General features: G+C 41.1%; 1 pseudogene; it reads left to right on the forward strand.

The window, feature by feature from the left end:
• LOC120288294 overlaps window positions 1-13971 on the forward strand; it is a 32981-nt pseudogene extending 19010 nt beyond the window's left edge.
• The last annotated feature ends 10853 nt before the right edge of the window (window positions 13972-24824 follow it).

The raw sequence follows: 24824 nt of genomic DNA on the forward strand, positions 1-24824 counted from the left end.
GCCTCTTGAGACGAGGACATTGGTTGAACTTAATTTCACCAGAATGATTCATTTGTAGATAACCAATGCAATAAAGCATTTCTTTCTACTGTTTAATCTCAAACTGAAACTATTGATATCTCCTTCTCAACGATTACAATAATTAAAAAAGAAAAAGAAAAAGAACCAGCTCCATTGCTTTTGTGTACATTATCTTAGACACAGCATTGCTGAAGCCACACCAGAATCATCAACACAAGATGAAAGTGGGTAGAACTCATTAAGAACTTAAAGTTGACATTAGCTGAATATGAAATGCTGGAAGAAAAGCATGAATTTGCAGAAAAACCACAGGGAAAAAATATACTCGAGGACACAGAATTTGGTACTAAACAAAAATTCAGAAGATGACACAAATGATCCATAAACTTTGACTAAATGTTAACTTTAATTTAATGTACAATACCGTCCCTTGATTTTTAATTTGTTTAATGTAGTCCCTAAAAATTCCGTACATGTTTAATCTTGTCCCTAAATCATATGAAAATGTTCAATGACGTCCTGAGTTTGAACTGATGGAAGGACGACATTGCATATTTTCATATAATTTAGGCACTAAATTGAATACATACCAAAATTCGAGAAACTGCATTGAATAAATTAAAAATTAAGAAATGACAATGGACATTAAAGTTAAGTTCATAGAACATTTGAGTCAGGTTCTCAAAATTCGGGGAGGAGCTTGATTTGGTAGGCCTTATGGTCCAGATCTTAGATCTGCTCTGTTCTGTTTCTCTTCTGCCTTCTCAGCGTGCACAGTTCACTTTCAGTGTTCAGCCGTTCGCTTCTCGTTTTGAGAGGGGAGCCGGAAGCGACGGATTCAGGCATAGCTCCGGGGAAATGCCCTTCGAAAACCCTTTTATAGAGCGTTCAAGCAACAGCAAGAGAAGGAAGGCGAAAGAGAGAGATGCATAGCTTGAACGTTTTGGTGAGAGCCAAGCGTTCGCTTCCCAAGCTTGGCGCTTTCCCTCACCGGAGAAGTTTCTCTGCTCAGCCCCATTACGCCAGCTACAACGACGTCCAAGACCAGGTCCTCTGTCTCTCTGTCTCTGTCTGTCTCTCTCTCTCTCTATGAGTTTCAGTGTGTTGTTCGACGGTGTCAAGTCGCCGCGTCTACTTTGGGGATAGCAAAAGGCGGGTTCGTTTAGATTGGGAGCTTACATTTCGATTTCTGTATGTTTTTGGCGTCAGGTTTTGGTGGATGGAAGAGCCAACTCAAGAACTGCGATACTCAACCGGTCATCTGCTCTTAATTCCCTCACCACCTCAATGGTTCGGTTCTTCCTCTCTGTCCAGCTCGACATAATTCCTCACCGACCCCAATCAGAACGAAAAGCCACATCATTTTTCGTGTTTCTTGGTACCCGATTCAGTTATCTTTTCTAGAATAATTAAAGCTTGAAATTTAATGCTGACATTTTCTACAGGTGGCCAGGCTAAAGAGGCTCTATGAATTGTGGAAAGAGAATCCAAACATCGGGTTCGTGCTGATGAAGATATCGCCATTACATGCCCTCATACAAGAGCTGGTAGTTTCAAAAGGATCCTGGTTTTGTTTTGTCTGGAGTCTATACAGAAGGAGAAATGGACTCACATTTCAGGCATTCCTTTTATTATTGTCAGGGTTCACAATCTTTGAATTAACATCAACTTTTTTTTCTGATCTGAAGGGTAGTGGCAAAGCTTTCTGCTCAGGTGGAGATGTCGTTACCCTTTATCATATGCTCGCTGAAGGTCGGTTGGTGGTGAATCCTTTAATTTATTTGGCTTTCTATTCTAAACATTTTTTCTCCAATAGTTTTTATGTTCTTTTTCTTTGCTATTTATTCAATTAGTTATTAGAAGTAGAGGATTGGTTCAAGGGCAAGAATATCATATAGGTGACAATGTTGGGTGTTAAATATCAACATGTGAAGGTAATTTTTATAACTGGAGATGATGTGCAATGGTGGATTTGTGGCTGTAGAAGAAACATCGGTTTAGGAACTAGAGTGTTTGAGTGGAACTGAATATTGAATCAGGGATATGATAGATAAATTAAGGTGGAAGGTGTGAAATAATGGCCCTCAAGTGCTCTCCAAAGAACATGCAACTTTGCTATCAATATGCTTTTATTCCCTTGATTATGATCTTTTGGTTCTTTTACTTTTCTTTCCTAATTGTTGTTGTTTTTTTTTTTTTTTTTTTTTTTGTGCTGGAGGAACCGGTTTGCAGCCGACAGCCGCGCCGTAAACCTCCAGATGACATTTAAGCAGAAGGACCCACCACCCCCGAGTCATACTTAATACACCTAGCGCCTCCTCTGGGTTTTGAACCCTTTACCTTTGGGCTGAGGATCAGCAGGGCCTTATCCAGTGGAGCCACCGCGGCTGGTGGTCTTTCCTAATTATTGTTTCTAATCAAATAATCAACATATATGCAGAGAACATTAAGGAATGCAATTTTTTTTTTTTGATACTTTATATAAGTTTGTTTACCTGCAAGGAACATATTTGGAACCACATAAAAGTACCTCCTTTTAAAGTTTATAAACTTTTAGCTCTTTCGAGATGTAGAATCAGTCTACTGTGTAATGGATATTTCAGGGCTTGGATTTTCCTCTGAATTTCTTTTGGTATGTGTAATGACCTCTTGACACAATATATTATTGGCCAGACATCATAGAATAGGGTATTATTTCTCCTGGCTGGATGAAAAACAAAACTTTCACCCTAGATTCCTATGATTCTGATAAATTATATAGTTGTTACTATAAAAATCTCATCTTATGGTTTTTGAATTGATGCTTCAAGTTTTGTGAATAAGTGGTTGAAGTATGCTTAAGAGTTAGTTTTCTTGTCATGGATAGACGACTTTAATCTCACGTCTTGTGGTATTATTGGATTTCAGTGATATGGAGATTGTTAATATCCCTGCAAACTACAAACTATGTACACATGCTGATATAGGTTACTCTTGCATTATGGATCACTAAAATTGGCAATCCGAGAAATAATCAGTTCACTATACAATTAGAAAAAATTTAAACGAACTTTTGAAATCTTGGAAATAACTTGGACAGATGATTATGGTAACATTAAATTAAATGTTGCTCTAAACTTTTAATCATGCAACAAAAACTAGCAAAAGAAACTTTCTGTGTTACAAAGTGAGTGATGGTGGATGAATCCTTGGAGCTCTATCACGATCCAAATTATTGAAATTATTGAACCTACTAGTTGGATATAGTGCTTCTTGGCATGTGACCTACTCCATTCTGCTTTGGCACCATTTTTTGTAGCATAAGTAGTCTAGGTCACTAAGGAGGACGTACTTTGTCATAGATGAATCTCAAGTAGATGAGGTACCTCCACATTGGTGGCATGATCAGTAAAACTATCTTTGTTCATGATCTGCATGACCACGATCTTTATGTATAAGGTGATTCATGGTGAGATGAGAGGAGAAAGTAAGTCCTTGTGATTCTTGAAATGATTCTTCTGGGAGCAAAAGTAAGTCCTTTTGATGTTTAGCCCTTGTCTACTTATTACTTTATGCTTACTTAAGAAGGAAGAACAATTAAAATCATTTAGCTTTTCCCTCTTTGTTCTCGAGTCAAATGTAAAGTGAGTGACATTTTCTGCAATTGGTCTGTAGTAGGATGAATTCCTTTATTTTTGGAGTCGATTAATAACTAGAATCCTAGATGAGAATTGCAAGGCACCATATTTAGGGTTGAGGGAGGCGGGTGTTACCTTTAAAGTCATCATATAGGCACAGTTTCTTCCGTGTCAAGCAGGATTCCATTTCTAAAATTAATTGCATGATGTACTCCAAGTTACTTTCATTATTTATTATTTGGCATTTAATATACTATCAAAGTGTTTGTTTACTTGACATCAACTTGTCGACCCATTTTCATAGTAAAAACTGCAACCAATAACCATTTAGTTGGTGTAATATTCAATTTCCGGGATTTAAGTTTTGGTCAATCAAAGTTGTTTGAATGTCTCCGCACTCGTGTTAGTTTTTCAACTTATGAGTCAAGTCACTTTTTATTTACTTCACTCTTGGGCAGCTGGCTATCTTGGACGGTGTCACTATGGCAAGCGGAGCTGGGATTTCTCTCCTTGAATGTTTTGATTAGCAACTCATAAAATTGTATGTGACTTTTCCTAAATATTGATATAGATGTTAATTGCTTTCATATATGTGCACATTGGGGTGGTGTTTATTCAACTTCCTTTGCCAACTTATTTCTTATATAATTGTAAAGTGAGGCTCAATGCCATTGGTTGTCATTATACTTGAATTTGCTTATGAGCTGGAACATCGATTTCTGGCGAAACTGGTGAGCTAAATTGTCGTGGGATTGGTATTAATACAGATTTTATATATGGGATAATGGTGTGGGAGGTCCTAGAACCTTTCCAACTTGCATTGTCGTCCCTCAAGTTTTCCTTTTTTATGGTGCAATCGAGTCCTTGAACTATATATTTGTTTGTTCAAGTTAGTCCTTCCATCAAATGGTTAGACTGGAATGTTGATATGTCCATCCACATCAATGCCACATCATCATTCTTCTTCGGCAAATTACTGAGGTGGAATTAAAAAAAAAATAAAGCAAAGCCTAGAGGGAGACGAGAGGATGCGGAAGGTCAGGGTAAGGGCGACTTGGGGAGAGAAAGCAGGGGGTGTTGGGGGAGAGTGGCCTGCCGGTGGAGGCGGTGTTGCCCAGCCATAGCCAGTGTCATGGTGACTGGGCACTTGCTGCCATCGCCTTTAATGCTACATGCAACAGAGAGACATAGGGAGACTTTAAGAGAGCGTTGACGTTGTGTTTGCACAACACAAAATCTTCTAGAAAAGAGGTATCAAACAATTGGGTCAACAAACATGAAATAGCAAAATTCTTGAAACAGGAAGCCAGAACCAACTATAACACTTATAACACGCCCAGTCAACACGTGATATATTATTCCTTCAAATTATTACTCATCTAAGAAAGTGTTGTGTCCATCTAACAGAAGCATTCTATCAGCGGGGCGACTGGCGTCCAACGGCGTCCGGTGGCGGCGTCGAGGGCGAGCAACATCCGGTGGTGGCGTCGAGGGCGAGCAGTGTCGACGACAGGCAAAGGCAGAGGACGGGAGAGACTAAGAGAACCGTGAAAGCGTGAAATGAATTGAAGGTTTGATTCGGGGCTTTTTTGTTTTGGGGCTTTGGAGCCCTAACCAGAACCGGTCCCTCTGGAAAGTAGGAACCGGAACCGATCCCTTTAGCATCGAAAACCAAACCGAACCAAAAATCGGTCCTTTTAGAACTGAAAATCGGAACCGGTTCTCTGGTTCTCGGTTTTACTCGGGAATTGCGTGTCACGCCCCGATCCTCGGGCACGCACACATCCTTCTCACTTGGTCGATTTTATACTGCGATATTCCAGGACTAGTATCGCCGACTCTTTCATTTATTAAGCACATGCGGAAGCAGTTATAATCCCCAGATAATAAAACAATGAGATAGAAAAGTAGGGCCATATTTTTCATATTGAAATTTATAACCAAACTTTTATACAAAAGAACTTCATAACTATTCACATCAAAATGGAGATCTCAAAAGAAGATAGGATCTCAATCCATCCAGGCCGTACTCAAGGCCCCTCTCAGGATTATCTTCTTCTTCCAAAATTCTTCTCCTCAGGTTTTACGTCCGAGTTCTCCTCCTCAACAGGGTCTTGAAATGTTTTCCCCAAACTGAGATGAGACTACGTCTCAGCGAGTTCTACCCCACTAAGCCTGATTAGTAAACCATTATATTATAGGCTGCCTAAACACGCACAGGGCAGAGAACGTACCTTGGCATCAATCTCAACTTGCAATTCAAGGTTATATACAGATACTTCAAACATTTCAATGCACAATCAATCAAATCACAGATCGAAGCATCGATCAAATCGACCTAGTCGATTTGATGCCAACGAGACAACTCACGGTCATTTCCAATCAGTCAATCAATTCACGACATCAAATCAAAGCAATAATCAATCGACCTAGTCGATTACATGACATCATGACCCACACTCGGTCGGCATATTTAATACTATCTATGAAGTCCTATCAAATCAGGACTGCTCACCCAAAGCTGATAAATAAATAGCATAGCTCACCCAAAGCTGATAATAAGGTATATTGCTCACTCAAAGCTGGCATATCGCCCGAAGGCCGATATAGTATACCATATGCTCACCCAAAGCTGATAATAAGGTATACTGCTCACTCAAAACTGGCATATCGCCCGAAGGCCGATATAGTATACCGGTATCTTTTGCTCACCCAAAGGGCGACATATCGCCCGAAGGCCGATATAGTATACCATATGCTCACCCAAAGCTGATAATATATTGCTATTCAGTTCTAACTGATAGAACCAATCACCGAGCCACATGCATTCTCCAAGGCGACATACTTCGTCACCGAGCCATGTGCATTCTCCAAGGTGACATATCTAATCATCAAGCCCCGTGCATTCTCCAAGGCGACGTACTAATCATCGAGCTACGTGCATTCTCCGAAGCGATATACCAAATCATCGAGCCACGTGCATTCTCCGAGATGATGTACTATTCACCGAGCCACGTGCCTTTCATGATGATTCATCCCATTTCTAAAGTAATTATCCACAACTTTAATTCGTACTCAATTTACCCAAATAATCAATTTAGGAACATATCCTAAAAATTCACAATTAAATCAATTTGGCACAATTCAAAGCTCAAATAAATAAACGGACTGCGCTACGACGATCAGCACAAGATTTTGGTCGTCGGCCACCTCACTCTTGATTTCTGAAAAATAAATAAATAAATAATTAATTTCGAAAATTAATAATTAATTACAATAAATCCGATTTGCCCAAAATAAAGCCCAATTAAATAAACGGGCTGCACCACGATCATCAGCATAAAAATTCGGTCATGGGCCACCCAAGTTGAATTTCCGGTAAATAAATAAATAAATAATTAATTTCGAGAATTAATAATTAATTATAATAAATCCAATTTAGCTCAAATTGGTGCTCAGTTAAATAAACAGACTTCACTACGGTCATCAGCATAATATTCCAGTCTCGGGCCATCCCAGTTGAATTTTTGGAAAATAATTAATTAATTAATTTAATTCCGAAAATTAATATTTAAATACCAAAAATTCCACTTGGACCCGAAAAGCCTAATTGAAGCCCACTAAGGGTCGAGAAAAATCCCGAGACACTTCCACAATTAGTAGACCACGTCTACTTGCTAATTGCGCAATCAATTTATCTAAATCGCATCACAATTGACTAATAATTGCTAATTTATTCTAATCTAACAACCTAAACATAATCAATTAAAACTAAACCAACCTTAAGCATAATTAGTCAAGTAATCCGGGATTAGTGAGATTACTCACCAAATAGCGTGCAAATCGGATCAATCCGACGGGCCGACGCGAGAAACGATTCTTCCCAAAGCACTGCTCGGTTCGGGACCCGGAAACGGCCCAAAACGGCCCACGAACCGGCTGGATACCCACTTCGTGGGTTGCGGTTCAAGGCTTGCCGGAGCTAATCCGGCGGCTAGGGCGGCGAGGGGAAGCCGACGGAGAGCGAGGGGGACGCCGGGGAGGTCGGGCGGTGCTGGGCGGTGGCCGGAGCTGGCCGGACGGGGCGGAACGGGGGCTGGGTCGCGCCGGGGAGGCGCTGCAGCGAACGACGGACGCGGGGCGTGCGTGGACGGCGGGACGGCGGCGAGCGGCCGGCGCGCGGGCGGTCCGGCTCCGGTGCGGCGGCGACGGGTGGCTGGCTGCTGTCTTCGTGCGCCTGCAGCTTCCGCTCGAGCTTCTGCTTTCTGGTTCGGTTCGTTCGAAGAAGAAAGAAGGAGAAGAAGAGAGAGAGAGAGAGAGAGAAAAAGCTTTTGACTAGTCAAAGAGGGAAAAGAAAGAGAGAGTAGGCGTGGGGAAGGGGCGTCCGCACAAAGGGGGAGGGGAGAGGAGAGAGAAAAGAGAGAAAAGAGAGAAAAAGAAAAAAGGAAAAGAAAATAATATTTTAAATAAGAAAACACCATTTTCTTATTACCTCTATTATTTTCTTTTTCTTATTCCCTTTTAATTTCTTTTGATCTTCAATTTTTCCTCCAATAATTTCTTTATTGAAATTTCGGACTCATCAACAATTTGACGACGATGAGACAGATCCTAAAGATAAGAATTATGACGCGCTTAAAATTCGATTCTCGAAATCGAGTTCAATTTCGTGGTTAAAAATCGATCAGACGTGATTTTAGTCAAATCCAACTAATTAGGTAGCTTTTAGGGATTTTACTGCAGATACATCCCTTAACGGCTTCACCCAATAGGTTAGTTAACTCGTGAGTGATCAGCTCAGAGAAAAATGACCGTAAACACATTGACGAAATATCCATTTCACTTTATCGAAACGGGGTCGAATTTTAGGATGTTACATCGCGCTCATTCTTATAAGACACCTATAGAAAAGAAAAGAAAAGAAAAGAAAAGAAATGGACGAAAATAATCTTTTAAGATTTTCAACCGGAGATGATTATCGACATTCGAACACGATACTCAGCCAAAAGAAAATTCGGAACTATTATAGCAAACCTCACCTTCTAAATTTTCTTAACCGGATAAAATCTTTTTTCTGGTTTAGTTTGCAAAAGGGTAAATACCTGTTCCTTGAAAAGGAAATATTAACCCTTTTTTTTCCTATAAAAAAAAATTCCTTTTTTATTTTCACCTTTTCCTTTTTGGCTCCATATAAAATGGAGAGCTGCGGCGAATTCACGTTTCCATGGGGGAGTACCTGGTTTCCGTTGCGTGACACCATGGGAACGCCGATCAAGAAAGCTATAAATTCACGCCAACTTTCAACCCTCATGGCCGAATCTCCTGGCCCACCGCCGCCGCGATCCCGACGGCTGCAGTCGCCGGAGTATCACTTGTCAACTGCCAAGTCTAAGTAGATCAATATAGAGGCAGTAGTATTACTTGTCAACTGCCTGGTGGAAAATTTGTTCTTTCGGTCGCTGTCTGGTGGCATTTGCCAGCTATAATTATTTTCCATTTGCTGAAGTTTTGATAAATTGACCTCTTCTTCCCTTTTGTTTTAGGTTGGAGATCATTTCAATTGGCGGTATGCATTTTGGGGTGAGGTTGTGTTGATGTTTCCATTTGCTGTTTTGGGATTTGTAATGAAGCCTCTACAGCTAAAAGGTGCATTTCCATCTAGAGTGCGGCAAGATTCTATCTGGTCTTTGCCTATAAAGAAGAAGAAGATATCTATTTTTTAGACTCACAGATTAGCATATCACCGCAGGTTTTGCTCCCGTTGATTCAAAAAAGTCAGTGGCATCCATTGAAACAGCTGCTATTGTGACTGAAGGTAATTATTCTTCTAATATTGTGTGCTAGAATTTCCAGATAGAATTCCACTTTCTTTTGTCTTATCTTAGAATTTTTAATTTGTTATTTCATGTACTTTGGCAAAAACTTTCAGTAAGACTTTTTTCTTATTATAGTCCATAAGAAGCAACCAAAGCCATTGATGCAACAGTACAATACTTGCTCACAAGCTTTAAGAATGGAAGAGTTTAATTTGCATTTTGTTAGGGCCACCAAAATATTGCACATTTTTTTTTTTTTGGCTTTTGCTTGGTTTAAGATTTCTTTTGGCAAGTGGATGTAATACAGCACAGAAAAGAAAGTACGCCAACTCAGTGACACCATGTATTGAATCTTCGTGATCGGTCAACGATACTTGAATAGTCTTGTAGCTTTTCTGGTACGATATGCAAACAAAGGATAAATTCATTATTCTGGTGGATTGATGTCTTATTGTGGTCACGTTGCTCCATTTCATGACCTGTCTCATCATTAATATTTGCATGATTGATATTTTTAAATCTGCAATTGACAACCGGATAATCTTTGATTTTTCTCCTTTGTTTGGATTGCTATAATAGGAAAAATTCTTTGGTTCAGTTAATAAATTTAAGGGTGTTATAACCTCTTATCTCGTCCGAGTCTGCAACATGATTTGTTGGAATCTGCTGAAAAAAAGGAATTAATGTTCCTACTTCTAATGTAGGCAACCACTTCCCTGGCAGTAGTTTGTATAATATCTACTTTCTTCTAGTTTGTAAATTTTTCCTATTTTCTCGAGCAGATGCATCAAGTATTAATCCCTCTAAACTGGTTGGAAATGAAGGTACTGGCAGTGAAGCTTATCATGAGCCATCCAAGTAAGTGGTTCTCTGATGGAGAGATAAATGTAGATATATAGGTGTATTAACTTATCTACTATTTGTGCATGTATGTCTATTAAATATGTTAATCATCAATGAAATGGCATCTCCAGCAATGAATATTTTGAAGCAACAAGGCTGGAAAACTGAAAGAGTTTCATAAATGCTGATCAGTTGGGTATATAATATTCTCAGGAAAAAGAGTTCGCAGTGGGTAGGGCACACCCATTATGAATTCGCGTTTGCTTCATGAAGTGGAAAAGTTGTCGATTGAGAAAGGAACTAGGAGAAATTTAATTGAGCTTTGATTATAGAATTATAGCAATTCAGGGTTCTCGATAATCATAGATGGAAATTGTTCATAAGTTGATGTACAGTAAGTTGGGACTCTTGAGCTAGGATCATTGATCGTTTTAACAACGTTCTGCTTCTACAGTAACTTGATCAAGTAGATGGATAGAAAGCCTCTATTCTATATCGTTTTAACAACGTTCTGCTTCTACAGTAACTTGACAAGTAGTTAGATCGAAAGCCTCTATTCTATGTGATAATAGACTTGATTGTACCGTTGGTAGAAAAGTGCTGGAGTCTAGAGTTAGTGCCTGAAAGAGCCAGCCTTGTAAAGCATCTTTGCAATTATTAATTAGTAAAAAAGCTGGCTGTAATGATGTTCCGTTTTCTTTGAGGCTTGCAATAATTATTTACACAAAACAATGCCCGGCAGAAAAAGCGAATCCATGGTCCAAAATGGACTTTGATAATTTGTTCTTCCAGAAGGAAGAAAGTTTTTAGGATGGAATCTTTGATTTGCACCTAATGCATTCTCCACTTACTGTTTTGGATAGAAGCTTTGCCTTTCAAGACATGCAAAAACTGATTCCAAATGGAGTATAATTGGCAATTCCATTAGTTGAAGCATTGAAATGACAAGGGCCCACGAGAAAATAGTTCCTGAAACATTTTAAAATGGTGACCAAGGTTGAAACAGCAAAAGTTTTTGCTGATTCAAGGGCCTGTGACTTACTTGAATAATTTATTCAAGTTTTTGCAACTAGAGCCTCATATTTTCTATTCACTGGCAGAAGATTGATGCATATGAGCATGAATGTGTAGAGACAGATAGAAAGAGAATGGAGGGAAGAGGGTGGAGGAGGGGAAGGAATTATATTTGTATCTCAGTGCCTTCTTTTTATGAGCTTATTTATTTCTTTGCAGGAGATCAGGCTGTAGAATTAGTCCTAGTGTACGCAATTCGATAACTGGGTGGGTTGGCAGGTGCATCCGACCCACTCCTGAAGAGCTGGAGAATTTTGGTACTCCGGACTTCACTATATACAATGCTGGCCAGTTCCCGTGTAATCGTTACACCCATTGCATGACATCCTCTACTAGCATAGATCTTAACCTTGCTAGGAGGGAAATGGTCATCCTCGGCACTCAATACGCCGGGGAGATGAAGAAGGGTCTGTTCAGTGTAATGCACTATCTCATGCCTAAGCGTCAAATCCTATCCCTACATTCTGGATGCAATATGGGGAAGGACGGAGATGTTGCCCTCTTCTTTGGATTGTCAGGTATAGTATCCATCGGAGATTGGAAATGGCGCCGAGTCGGTTGTGACATATGATATGTGCCCTCTCTCTGTCTCTCTCTCTCTCTAAAGTCCTTATCCTCTGCACAACTTAGAGATTGCAGTGCTTTGATCGTTGCTGATGAACTTCTTTTGAATTTAGGTACTGGCAAGACTACCCTGTCTACTGATCACAATAGGTACTTGATTGGCGATGACGAGCATTGCTGGAGTGAGAACGGTGTGTCCAATATTGAAGGGGTTGCTATGCCAAATGTATTGATTTGTCGAGGGAGAAGGAGCCTGATATCTGGAATGCCATCAAGTTTGGAACTGGTAATTTCTGAACACGCCTTTTGAATTTGTATACTTGATTTGAATGAAATTGGATTTTGGTTTACGTATGCCCTCAAGGCATGAAAATGACTCGAGATGTTTGTGGATGACAGTGGTGAAAAACGTGGTGTTTGAAGAGCACACGAGGGAAGTGGATTACTCTGACAAGTCAGTTACAGGTAAACATCTCTGTCGTTGATAATTTCTATTATTTTGGAGTTGTTTTTAAATGACTTCTTTGAATTGTTTTAAATAAGATAAACAACTGCATATTCCTTGATTTTGTCATGCTGGATACTCTGATTTTAATATGCTCAAATGTCAAAGTTTATGTTAGCTATGACTTGGTTAGTATATTCCTGAAAGAAAATTGAAGTCAACCCTTTCATTCATTGAGCTAACTGGGTCAGCACAACCCAATGATGTGCGGTTTTGACCTAATCGGTATGGTGTTTAGGCGATAAATATGATAATCGGAGATTTTCAGTAGCTGTATAGAATATGATTTGAAGCAGAAAAATCAAGATTATTACTTTTTGAATAATCTCAGATATCTTCACTGAAAAAATCCAAGAAGCCTTAATTTATTGATCAGAAGACTTTGATGGTCAATTCTGAATGTCCAAGTTCGGCTCGCAACAATATGATGACAGTTTGTTATTACAAGCACAATATTCGCAACATCTGATCTGTTGCTTTGTTTCAGAGAACACACGTACATACCAAATGCGAAAATCCCGTGCGTTGGCCCACACCCGAAGAATGTCATTCTCTTGGCATGTGACGCATTTGGAGTGCTCCCTCCTGTGAGTAAGCTGAGCCTGGCACAGACTATGTACCATTTCATAAGCGGCTATACTGCTCTGGTATGTGTCCAACTGTTGAACTTTGGTTCCTTTGTTGTTCCAAATGCTTAATCTGCAGAAGATGGTGTCTGATTACGTGCTAACTGTTGATCTGTTCCACAGGTCGCCGGAACAGAGGAGGGTGTCAAGGAGCCGCGTGCAACGTTCTCAGCTTGCTTTGGCGCTGCATTCATAATGTTGCATCCTACCAAGTATGCTGCTATGCTGGCTGAGAAGATGCAGAAGCATGGCGCGACTGGGTGGCTTGTCAACACTGGATGGTCAGGGGGAAGGTATGACATGTTTGAGCCCCGCCCTGGAGCTGATCTTGTTGCCGCTTTTTTTGACACTGAAACCTTTCACGTCTATCGTACAGCTATGGCTCTGGCAATCGGATCAAGTTGCCATACACCAGGAGGATCATTGACGCCATACATTCAGGTAGCCTCTTGGAAGCTAGTTACAAGAAGACTGAGGTCTTTGGGCTGGAGATCCCGACCGAGGTGGAGGGTGTGCCCTCGGAGATCCTCGATCCTGTGAACACCTGGTCGGACAAGAAGGCCTACAACGACACCCTGTTGAAGCTGGCCGAACTGTTCAAGAACAACTTTGTGACATTCACTGACTACAAGATTGGCGAGGACAGCAAGATGACGGAGGAGATCCTCGCGGCCGGTCCGATCTGCTGATCTCGAGGCGATAAGAGATTGAATGTGTGTGGGGTTTGGGTGATAATAATGGAGCAGGAATAGCAGTATGACATTTAATTTTGGTAGTGTTATTAAGTTTGATTTCCTATGTGCCTGTGTCTAAAAGTACCAGGTTTTGGGACTTACCTCCGCTAAGCATCTTTAGAATGGTCATGTTTCACTTGCTCGGTTTTAACATCAAACTTGTTCTCTCTCTCTCTCCCTCGCTCCGTCCGCAACATCACAGCCCAGGATTGATCTTGTTGCTTTCATGTGACTGGACTTTTACTTTATCCGCCATTTCAAAAGTAATTGAAGGTGAAAAGTTGGAGAGGATCAAGGATTGAGTTTAGCTTGCTGCTTTGTTCTCCCATGGCATATGCGCAAATGTTTACTCAGAGATAAACCCAGAATGGACAGCTGTAAAGTTGGGATAGTTGAGATGACTTTCCATGATATGGTGGATTTAGCTTGCTTAATCAAGTAGAAAATCAAGTGGTGAATTACAAAAAAACTATGGAAGTAGATTACAAGATAGTTACTCATTTGATGACAACTAACGCCCCTCTCAAGTTGAAGTGTAGATATCCTGGACACTCGACTTGCTGTAGAGACAGGGAAAATCAAGCATGGCGGTCCCTTGGTGAACATGTCCTTGATGGTTTGAGGGTGCATAAGAAGTCCATATGACTCCTCAGGACAGTTTCTTTTGTCAATGAAATGACGGTCAATCTACATGTGCTTTGTTCTGGCAACAAAAACTAGAGTACGCACTACGGCAAGAAATATGAAGCTTACCTTAACCAGATGGAGAGCTACCCGTAGATGCGGTTTCTATCTCGTGGAAGTATGATCTTCATGTACAATATTGGTCCAGAAATAGCAAGATAGACGAGTCGGTCTACTGGATGATGGCACGTTCTTGGGTCGCCGAGAACGTTTTTGCCGTTTGTGTTAGTTCATTTGCTAATTGACAGCATATTAAAACTAAAAGACAGGAACCAATCATGAGGCATGTGGAAGCAATAGATTTGGAATCCCATAGGAGCAACGTTCACGTCTGGAAGTTTTTAACGGCAGGCGTGTTGGAGGAAAGAGGAGAAGAATGAAAAGATAGAAGGACCAAAATGAAAGAGGAAAGAGAGGGTGGAGTATAGGGTGTCAGTGGTCGGGTTGCTTATGAAAGCTCGACCGACCCAAAACACTACACGATATGCTTGACCTGACCCTACCCGACCTGAATATCATACAACCCAAGAGAGACGGGTCAGATTAAAAAGAAAAAGAAAAAAGAACGGGTCAGATTGAGTCGGGCCAGTGCTGATTAGTTTCATCCTTGTTATACACATGCAGAGAGAGAGAGAGAGATTGGGTTGTGGGGGTGTCAAAGCTAGACCCAGCCCCAACCCAACAATACCAACATCTAAAATTCCCTACTCGATGAAGACTATGGCCCAACCCTAAAATACCCTGATTATTGGGCCATGCTCTAGAGTACACTCGATTCCGAAAAGAGTCACCGTGTCCTATTCGTAGGTTACCGTTGTCCTGAGCGTGGAGAAGGGGCTGTTACCGCGAGCTCTAACACAGGTGGGGCAAGGGCTGGGCTGGGCTGGATCGGGTCCTTGGGCCTAATGGGCTGGCCCAAGCATGGCCCATTATCTCTAATAGTGTGATGTTCGGCCACATTAAGAATAAAATACATGTGGCCGAACGGTCGCATTCATCATAAAAAAATGAAAAAAAAAATAATTTCTACAAAATTCAAACCCCCTCCTCTTATTTTCACGATCATGCACTTCTCCTTACTTCAAAAAAAATAAAAATGGCGATCTCTGTTGAAGGATATTTACAAGCTTGGAATTCACAATTGACTTAAGTTATTGGCGGTGCCCAACCCATTTTCCAAATGACTTGCCAACTCTGAAAGAACTTTCTTGGACAAGAGTCAAATGTTTGGAAGATAGTCAACATTATGGACCTCCTCAATGGCAAGAAGAGGGTTGTTTACTTGGTATGTGCTGTGAAATTATCTTTGAAATCTAGTGGTCAGATGAGTTATTTGAAAAGACAACAAGACAGATATGTCGTTGAAATGGTCAAGCCAAAGAAGAGGCCCGCTACCAGAAAAAAATGTGTTTTTATCAATCTGTTTAGTATTGTCTTTTTAATTATTAGGTTGTAATTTTTCTTATGAGATTGTATTTATCTAATTCGATTCTTATGTATATGTATTTTGACAGCCGCAATTTGTACGGTATTATTCGTTTTTTTTTTAACGAGATGAATTCGTTTAAGTCAGAGTCTTATATACTATGCTGCGTATTTCATTCTTGTTCAATTATCGCTACTTGGGACTCCCTATAAACGACCATGAAGTGTAAATAATTTATTTTATTGAAAATTTATTTTTTAATTATTTAATAAAAAACCTTACTGGGCAAAACATGCTCGAGCGTAGCATTAACGCGGGGCCTAGCACAGCCCATTGGCCTCGGCACAATCGGGAGCCATTGCTAGTCGTGACTCGTGAGAACAATTTCCTCAGTATATACAGATATTCTAGCAAAAATAATTCCGTTATAGAGATGGTAACTCATAGCTGATGCAACAAGATTCATCGGTCCCGAAAAGACACACCACTCACTAAATTGGGTTCCATCAATATGAAATTAAGGTTCTATCTATTAGCATTTTCATAAAATTGATCGTTTGTAATAGGAAAAATTATTCAAAAAATCATGAACTTATTGTATTTTTATCAATTCAGTCTTAAACTTTTCAATTTTACCAATTCGATTCTAAATCTTTTCACTTCTTGCTAATTCAATCCATCCGATCAATTTTGATCGGAAATTGCTAATGTGGACAGTCGGCGTTGACGTGGCACATTTTTAAATAATATTTTAATAATATATTTTTACTTTCTTTTCTTTTTCTTTTTGGTGTTTCGGATCTAGTGGGCAACCTTGCTGGCCACGGGTGAGGGCTAGCAAGGGTTGGCCGGTAACCCTTGCCGCTAGAAGAAACCCCCAAAAAAGCCAAAAAATTAAAAATTAAAATAATAATTGAATTGGTAAAAGTGCAATAGATTTATAACTTTTGGATAATTTTCCCCTTAAAATAATTAGCTAATGAAAAATGTTTTAACTAAGGACAATAATATATATCTAGATATCTTTATGAATGCATAAAATATTTTTGTCAATTCATTTTTGTAAGCAATACGGTATAAGTGATCATTTTTATTAGAATACTTTTTCTTTTCCAATTTTTTTTTTTTTTCACAAAATAGAAGGAGCTTAAAATTATGCCCTCTTTGATGTTTGATTGCCTTCTTGACTATTGGCTAATTATCTATCCCGAGTTCCACAAAAGTCGTCGAAAAATGTTCCTTTGATACTATTGCATTATTTCTCCTGTTTCTTACTCTACTCTCCCAATCTTAGATTTGCCTATCTAGTTATAAATAAGTATTTCGTCTACAATTTCAATAGCATTCACAAAAGCTCTAGTGTCAAATCCTATGATTGTTCAACATGTTTTTGCTAAAAGTTTTGGCATCCCGCATTTGCTAAAGGGTTTGCTCTCACAAATATAAGATCTGAACTTGTTTAACATGTTTTTGTTAGTATTAAAGACATTGAACTTAGGCATACATTACTAAAAGACAAATCCATAGCTACATAAGTGATCCTCCTACCATGTGTTCATCACTGATGATAATGACTTGTCATGTATTCTTTTGTCATTTGATTGGAGAGTGATCTTGTTGCATGCACTGCGGGCGACGGTGCCTTTATTGTACCTGTGTATTGTATGAAGGAGTTGCTTCCAAAGTAGAATGTGGGTTGGCTAACCGTTGGTTCAACTTTTCTGAGAAGTCAATGAGGTCATAATTGTTTCCTCACAAGTGTGAATGAGGCTGGCCATGACCTTCAAGCGTAAAATTTCCTGAATGTGTTGTCTAATCTTAAGTAGAGATGACTTGTTCTATTTGGTTGTGTAATTGTAGTTACTATCATGCAATGTTTATCTACATACCGAAGTTACTGAATTGTATAGGATTTTAAGAGAATATACTCGAAGAAATGGGTAACTAAAATATTGGAATTGTTTAGGGCAATAACCAGGAAGTTTACTTTTCTGTATGCAGGTTGCTTGTCATCTTTTGTGTGATTAACATGTTAAATTACGTGGATTGAGGAGTGATAGCCAGTAATGGTGTAAATGGTAGTCGGAGTACTTGCACAAAGGATGGAAAATGCACTTCGGCGAGAGGAATCCAAGTAAAGAATTTTGTTTTGTTTGATTATGCAGAAAACTCTATTGTTTCGGTATCATGGGACCTTTATATTGGACATTTTGAGACCTGAGTACTGGTTGTTCTTGCCGATCTAAAGCAGATTGAATGTGAAATTGAGGTTAATCTTTTTCTGAACAAGAACTAGAATTTGTATTCTGTCTTGCCATTCTCATCTTTTTCCCAATTTGCTGAAAATATCACTATGATTGACATATCTAGTATTCTATTGGAGGCTTTTGATTTTCTTCTTATTGGGGTTCCTTTTTATGTTTTCAGACTATACAGTTTTGTCTAATGTAAAAAAACTTCTGAAGGTCCAACATAATTCTATTAATAAAAGTTTGTTGAATAGTAAAGAAATGTAAGCTGACAATCTCCATTGCATTGCATCGGTCTCCATTTTTATCATCTTCCTAAGTCGAAGCCGAAATTCCATCCTATTCTCCTTTAAAATTTTCTGGGCAATTTTTCTCTTACCATCATTATTGTAATCATAGCTAGTTTTTCTAGCATTTAGGAATTTATAGTATAGTGTTGATGTCTTATGACCTTATCATAGCACTTTGGTTGCAAGGGGGACTTTGACTTGAATAATTTTCAGGATGGTGTCTTGTCATCTGCATTTATGGTTGGACTTCTTGTTGCATCCCACATTTGCTTCACTAGCAAAGAGGTAATGCCCAATTCCAGTACAGCTTGGATACCCTATGTGCTTTGCCTAATGTTACTAATTCTATATGAAGAACTTGTCATTCACAGAATGGGGAGAGAACATTGTGGGATTTTCAGAGTGACTAAATCACTTCTAGTTTTAACGGAGCAAGGCTATTAATCCTGAACATGTTCAGCACAGGTCATGATGGAAAACTTGGTCTTTTGATTGGTGTACTCACTTTGGTCATTTATTACCAACATGAGGGGCCCATGCCTTTAAGCCATTGAGCAATATGAAATCCTTCTTCACTGTGATGAAAATAGCAAAATAATATTATGGTGAAGCAAATCATAGTCCAACACACATAGCATAATTTGAAATTAAATAGGACTTATTAATGGTAACGCGCTTTGCATGGATAGCGCAAAGCATTGCGTCTTCGAATAATTCCACTAGAAAATGCTCTGTTGCCTGCATAAAGAAAGAAACTGCTCAATTTTTTTTTCATAGTGAGTATCAAATGAAACTAGCAGAAGGCGATACCTCATGAATAGCATACAGAGCTTCTTGTGTCCACTGAGTAATAGCATTGCTTATCGTGTTGCTAATTTCTCTTACCTGCAATTACACAAAAAAAATTCAGTCAGGAATACCACCTGAAAGAATCAGATGCATGAAGATTTTCTAGTAAGACACATCTAACTCAAGCAACTAATTGCATATACTCACAGTCCTAATGAAAGGAGCTCTTGGTATCACAAAGTTACAAGACTTTTGATATCGTTGAATTTCCCGAAGAGCAAGCGCTCCATATACGGAGCGTCGCTCCCGCAATCTCCTGGGTTGCTGTCTTTGCGTTTGTGGCAATAAAGAAAAATGCTGAAGATGCTGAACTTGAAGCAGTAAAGAAAGATGTTGAACTTGAAGCAGTAAAGGAAGATATTGAGCTCTGTTTTTCGATAATAGTGAAACAAGAGAGAATAACAGAAAGAGATAGTGTAAGAGAGTTGTAGAGAAGAGCAAGTGAAGAACCAAAAATGCGAGAGACAAGAAGATATATCGAAGATTTGAAGATCAATCAAGAAAAGCTTTGTATTCTTCGATTTCAATGACAATGTAATACAGAACTTGTACATCATCAATGAGCAGAAAGAATTTCTCATCTCGACTTCTCTCTTTCTATCTTTCTAATGCTTGAACACTATAGAGTACTTAACTGTTGAGAATGCAAAGCTGCAAAAGCTTAAAAAGAAGCAGCAAGAAGAAACTCAGAAATGAAAGGCAATTGGAACAGAGGAAACAGAGGATTGGCGCGAAGAAAAGCTCAACAGAAAGCTCTCTTCTCATTCAGCTTCATCTACTTGCTTCTGTATTCAGTTTTCATCATTAACAATGGAGATTTTCTTTCTCTATCTCTGTATATCTTCTTAACAATCACCTAAGAGCATTACATCTACGCATCCTTTCTTATTGAAGAAGATTCTAAGCTACGTAAACTAATTTCGGTTTTTAACTACTCTTCATGTTCTTCACGGTTCAAAGCAGAAAAGCAGGGGATTGGAGAGACTTATGGTGTTTGCACCGGGCAACGCCGGTGGCGGCAAGGGGGGCGGATCGGAGGGAGAGGTGCGGCGTCTGCATTGGAAGAGAGACCGATCAAAAAGCGAAGCGAAGAACTAGTTGACTAAATAAATGGAGAGAGAGAACCAAGAGGCTGGGCCAACGTCGGCGGTGGCAAGGGGGCGGATCGGAGGGAGAGGTGTGGCGTACGCATTGGAAGAGAGACCGATAAAAAGTGAAGAGAATAACTAGTTGACTAAGAAAATGGAGAAAGAGAGAACCGAGAGGCTGAGGCAACGTCGGAGGCGGAAGGGGGCGGATCGGAGGGGAGAGGTGCGGCGTCCGCATTGGAAGAGAGATCGAACAAAAGCGAAGAGAAGAACTAGTTGACTAGGTAAATGGAGAGAGAGAAAACCGAGAGGCTGAGGCAATGTTGGCGGTGGCAAGGGGGCGGATCGGAGGGAGATGTGCTACATTTGTGTTGGAATAGAGACCGATCAAAAATTGAAGCGAAGAACTAGTTGAGTTAGTAAATGGAGAGAGAGAGAATCGAGAGGTGGGGCAACGCCGCGGCGGCAAGGGGGCGGATCGGAGGGAGAGGTGCGGCGTTTGCGTTGGAAGAGAGACCGATCAAAAAGTGAAGCGAATAACTTGTTGACTAAGTAAATGGAGAGAGAGAACCGAGAGGCCGAGGCAACGGGGCGGCGGGGGGATCGGAGGGGGAGAGGTGTGGCGTTTGCGTTGGGAGAGAGACTGATCAAAAAGCGAAGCGAAGAAATAGTTGACTTAGTAAATGGAGAGAGAGAGGAAATCGAGAGGCGCGACAACGCCGAGGGTGGCAAGGGGCGGATCGGAGGGAGAGGTGCGGCGTTTGCGTTGGAAGAGAGACCGATCAAAAAGCGAAGCGAAGAACTAGTTGACTAAGTAAATGGAGAGAGAGAGAACCGAGAGGCTGGGGCAACGCCGGAGGCGGCAAGGGGGGTGGATCGGAGGGAGAGGTGCGGCGTCTGCATTGGAAGAGAGACCGATCAAAAAGCGAAGAGAAGAACTAGTTGACTAGGTAAATGGAGAGAGAGAACCGAGAGGCCGAGACAACGCTGGCGGCGGCGGGGCATGGATCGGAGGGAGAGGCGTTGCGTTTGCATTGGAATAGAGACCAATCAAAAATCGAAGCGAAGAACTAGTTGACTTAGTAAATGGAGAGAGAGAGAGAACATAGAGGCTGGGGCAACGCCGGTGACGGCAAGGGAGGGCGGATCGGAGAGAGAGGTGTGGCGTTTGCGTTGGAAGAGGGACCGATCAAAAAGCGAAGTGAAGAACTTGTTGACTAAGTAAATGGAGAGAGAGAAAATCGAGAGGCAAATAACGCCGGCGGCGGCAAGGGGGGCAGGATTAGAGGGAGAGGTGCAGCGTCTACATTGGAAGAGAGACCGATCAAAAAGTGAAGCGAAAAACTAGTTGACTAAGTAAATGGAGAGAGAGAGACCCGAGAGGCTGGGGTAACGCCGGCGGTGGCAAGGGGGGCGGATCGGAGGGAGAGGTGCGGCGTCTGCATTGGAAGAGAGATCGATCAAAAAGCGAATCAAAGAACTAGTTGACTAAGTAAATGGAGAGAGAGAGAACCGAGAGGATGGGGCAACGTTGGCGGCGGCAAGGGGGTGCGGATCGGAGGGAGAGGTGCGGCGTCTGCATTGGAAGAGAGACCGACCAAAAAGCAAAGCGAAAACTAGTTGACTAAGTAAATGGAGAGAGAGAGAGAACCGAGAGGTGGGGCAACACCGGCGGCGGCAAGGGGGGCGGATCGGAGGAAGAGGTGCGGCGTTTGCATTGGAAGAGACCGATCAAAAAGCGAAAAAGAAGAACTAGTTGATTAAGTAAATGGGAAGAGAGAGAACCGAGAGGCTTAGGCAACGCAAGCGGCGGCAAGGGGGGCGGATTGGAGGGAGTGGTGTGGCGTTTGCGTTGAAAGAGAGACCGATCAAAAAGCGAGCGAAGAAATAGTTGACTTAGTAAATGGAGAGAGAGAGAACCGAGAGGCCAGGGCAACGACGGCGGCGGCAAGGGGGGCGGATCGGAGGGAGAGGTGCGGCGTTTGCGTTGGAAGAGAGACCGATCAAAAAGCGAAGCGAAGAACTAGTTGACTAAGTAAATTGAGAGAGAGAACCGAGAGGCTGGGGCAATGCCGGCGGTGGCAAGGGGGCTAGATCGGAGGGAGAGGTGCGGCGTTTGCATTGGAAAAGAGACCGATCAAAAAGCAAAGCGAAGAACTAGTTCACTTAGAAAATGGAGAGAGAGAGAGAACCGAGAGGCTGGGGCAACGTCGGCGGCGGCAAGGGGGGCGGATCGGAGGGAGAGGTGCGGCGTTTGCATTGGAAGAGAGACTAATCAAAAAGCGAAGCGAAGAACTAGTTGACTAAGTAAATTGAGAGAGAGAACCGAGAGGCTAGGGCAACTCCGGCGGCGACAAGGGGGCGGATCGGAGGGAGAGGTGCGGCGTCTGCATTGGAAGAGAGACCGATCAAAAAGCGAAGCGAAGAACTAGTTGACTAAGTAAATGGAGAGAGAGAGAACCGAGAGGCTGGGGCAACGCCGGCGGCGGCAAGGGGGGTGGATTGGAGGGAGAGGTGCGGTGTCTGCATTGGAAGAGAGATCGTTCAAAAAGCGAAGAGAAGAACTAGTTGACTAGGTAAATGGAGAGAGAGAGAACCGAGAGGCTGAGGCAACGCCGGCGGCAACAAGGGGGGCGGATCGGAGGGAGAGGTGCGGCGTTTGCGTTGGAAGAGAGACCGATCAAAAAGCAAAGCGAAGAAATAGTTGACTTAGTAAATGGAGAGAGAGAGACCGAGAGGCTGTGGCAACATCGGTGGTGGCAAGGGGGCGGATTAGAGGGAGAGGTACGGCGTTTGCGTTGGAAGAGAGACCGATCAAAAAACGAAGCGAAGAACTAGCTGAGTTGGAGGTCAGAGACAGGGAGAAAATGAGGAGAGAGGAGTGGGGAGTTGAGTGGGAGTAGCGAGCTCAGAGATGGGGAGAAAATGAAGAGCTCGGATTTCCTGAAGACGTTGGGATTCGATTGGCAGGCGCTCTCTCTCTCTCTCTTCCTATTTCCCAACCGCCTGGAGGGAATCTCACGCTTTTTGCATGGTTTATCACAAAATAAAAATTCTACGTTAGCCACCAATTTTTCTATGCATTTTTAGACTCATAAGCAAACGCCGACGCACAAACACACGCACACCCTCTCTTTTACAAATAATTTCATTTAAAATCACAATCTATTTACTTTCATCTAATAAGAAAAAGGAGGAACTAAACAAAATTTTCTTCATCTCTCCTCTTTAGCCTTGCATTTGCTTCTTCTCTGACTTTGCTCTCTCTTGAGATTGAAAGACGAAAGCTTCAGACCTTGTGAGTATGGACAGTAATGACAGAACATGTTCGGGACCAATTCAATCCCAATTATTCAGTTTATGAAAAAGAAATGTATTCAAAGATGTTGTTTGACATGATTGGCGCACTACACAACTCAAATCATGTGTTAGTGCCAAAACTTTGCTATCATCAATTTAGTACCAAAACTTGATGGAGGATCACTATAGTGCCATTTTTTTTTCCTTAAAATCTGACTATCTAATTGTCTTAGGCAAGCTTTTCTTTTATAAAAAAATGCCAAGCTGGATTTTCTAAAAGCACGGGCAGCTAGAGCCGCTTATGTACAATAGTTAGGCACTGATATAGTCTTATCCCAAAAATGATTTTTAGGCAAAAATTTAGATGTCAATAAACAAGATATTTACACACACAAAAAAGAAGAAGAGAGAATTTATATGAGAGATGGGAGTAGACTTCGTGAGAAAGATCCTAACGAGCATCATCTAATTACGCTCTTTGATTAAGCTCCTGAAATCCTAATCACGTTGGAAAATTCTTAAATGAAAAACTAGATGTCTACATAGCAATAGCATGGTACTTTCCACTTACAAAATTTTCAAAATAGAACGGAAAAAGCAGTGAAATGAACCAAAGGTCCAAAGTAACATAAAATCGACTATTGTATGTTATAGTCCAAAAAATATAATTTTTATTTATTTATTCCCACGTATATGTTATAAATAGATTTCTATGAGCAATTATTACACGGTATACGTGAATTCGATGTGCATGTGTCGTTACGTCATGTGGGTCCCACGTCATGGGTCATATACTTTTGAGCAATGTTTTTAGTCACAAAAATTAGTATGTCGCACCGCGTGAATATCTGGTAGCTCGTTTCAAAATAGGAGGAGAAAGACGAAGATTGCCGTTTCAGAACGGCCGTCTCCAAAAACTCTCTCCTTTCCAACGTGGACGACGACACAACAGCGAACCTTCGCGGTCGGCGCACGTAAGCTTACTTTGCCATTTCAATTGGACGAAGCCTTTTAAGGCAAGATACCGCGTTCGTCAACCGCCATGGCTAGTCGGTTTCTTCCTCTCTCCAGAAGAAGAAAATTCTTGGGTGCTCCCTCAACCGCACGTCTCACGTCCCGGTCTCTCTCTCTCTATATA

This window comes from Eucalyptus grandis, chromosome 9, assembly GCF_016545825.1.
Source record: "Eucalyptus grandis isolate ANBG69807.140 chromosome 9, ASM1654582v1, whole genome shotgun sequence".
NCBI lineage: Eukaryota > Viridiplantae > Streptophyta > Magnoliopsida > Myrtales > Myrtaceae > Eucalyptus > Eucalyptus grandis.